Raw genomic sequence first — 1902 nt, forward strand, 5'->3', positions numbered from 1 at the left:
TGAGCTCATCCGTTCTATGTACAGGACAAGACATCAAGTTCGTGGGTGTTCAGTCCCGCACAGGGCCATAATAGAATGATCAAGCTTACTCGTGGTCAATAACCTACAACTGGTTAACATATGGGGGATCCCCCCTCCCCCCCCCATAACACCAGGCATCAGATCTGAAATACCGGCTTGTGTACTAGCGGTATGATAAATATCAGAAACCGCTGATTGATACTGGGACCTCTTACTGTGCATGGCTCCTGTCACCTTGGTAGTTCCATGGTATGCCTTCCCCCAAATGCAAGGCGTGAAGTAGTGAGTGTTGGTGGGGTCTCATCCCCTGTGTTTCCCATGTCACACAACATTCTGCGTCTGTACAGTTTGCATGGTTTCCAACCCTTACAAGGGAAATTGGTTCTGAGCGTCTTAGATGAGCTTGTTCAGGTTGGCGGGATAGGACCAGTTTCAGTGGACAGGAGAGGAAAGGTTCCGTGCCCTAAGTCTTGCAAGTTCTGCTGCGGCTTATGTCCAGGGGAGGAGCGATGCCGTTAGATATCAATCTTTGATTTTCCCCCTCTAGCATTTCCGGGGATCTTCCGGCTCTCAGCCCTGACCCCTCTCAGGCCCGGTATGCTCACTGAGGCTGGAGGGAGGGGGGGGGAGATTGGGTAGGGGGGAAGTAAAGGTAAAGTTTGTCTGATTCTCTCCCCCTCTAACCGATGAAAGTGCCCAAGTTACAATTCCTTGTGTGCGGGGGATTAAGTTCCTCTCGATCTGTCCTGAGTAAGTAAAGCTGGATAGGGAAGGGGTGGCCACAGGCCTACTCACGCGGTTCTCCCTCTGAAGCCGTCCTGCGTCTCCTTCTGTTCCTTTGGTGGCGAGGAGGGAGGGGTCCACACTGCCTGAGGGGGCCCGATCGGCCTTGTGGACGTGGTAGGAACTGGAGCCAGTCTGGTACTTGTATTGGTTCTGCTTCCATGAACCTGAAGAGAGCCGGGAGGTCCGCGGCTCTTTGCAGGGAGAACGAGCCTGTGTCATTGCGGAACGTTACTGACAACGGGTATCCCCATCTATATGTCAAGCCTTTTTGCTTAGCGAGATCCAGGAGAGGGCGGAGGAGGGCTCTGCGTCTCAGTGTGGCCCTCGATAAGTCTGGCAGTATTCTTGCCTGCTGGCCTCCCACCTCCACCTCCCCGTATTCCCAGGCTCGGCGGAGGATAGTCTCCTTTTGAGTGTAGCGGTGCAGTCTGCATACTACGTCTCGCGGTCTGCTCGGGTCTTCAGATCTGGGGCCCAGAGCTCTATGCACTCTGTCTAGCTCGATGTTGAGTTCAGGGTCATCCAGTACAGTGCGGAATATGTCCTTGACCGTCTCTCCCAGGTTCTCCACCGTTGTTTCTTCCAGGATCCCCCGGAGCCGCAGATTGTTCCTGCGGCTCCGGTCCTCGATGTCCTCCAGGTGCAGCTGTAAGGCAACGGCGGAGCCTCGGTGTAGATCTCTCTCTTGCTCGAGCGCTGCTACTCTTCCCTCTAAAGAGGACACCGAGGCTTCGCCTGTGGACATTCAATCCGCCAATGTAGCCACCTCACCTCGCACTTCCTGCATATCCCTCCGGTGGGTCTCTTCCAACTTGAGGATGAGCGCCTCAATGTCGGAGCGGGTAGGGAGGGCCTGAAGCAGGGCCCGAATGTCCTGATCGAGCATAATGGGTTCAGGGGGTTGTGGGGATGCCATCGTGCCCCTCGTAGGACCTCCGCCAATATCCTGGGGTTGTGTTAATAGTGTCCCGGGAGTAAGATGGAACTGGTGGTCCACTCTGTCTAGAGGCCTTCTGCTTCCCACCACGTGTTAGGCCTCGCGGCGCGGTTACAGTGGCTTCCGGAGATGCGCCTTGTAATTGCTGGAAATAGTGA

The sequence above is a fragment of the Aquarana catesbeiana genome, linkage group LG03 (genome assembly GCF_042186555.1).
Source record: "Aquarana catesbeiana isolate 2022-GZ linkage group LG03, ASM4218655v1, whole genome shotgun sequence".
Classification (NCBI taxonomy): domain Eukaryota; kingdom Metazoa; phylum Chordata; class Amphibia; order Anura; family Ranidae; genus Aquarana; species Aquarana catesbeiana.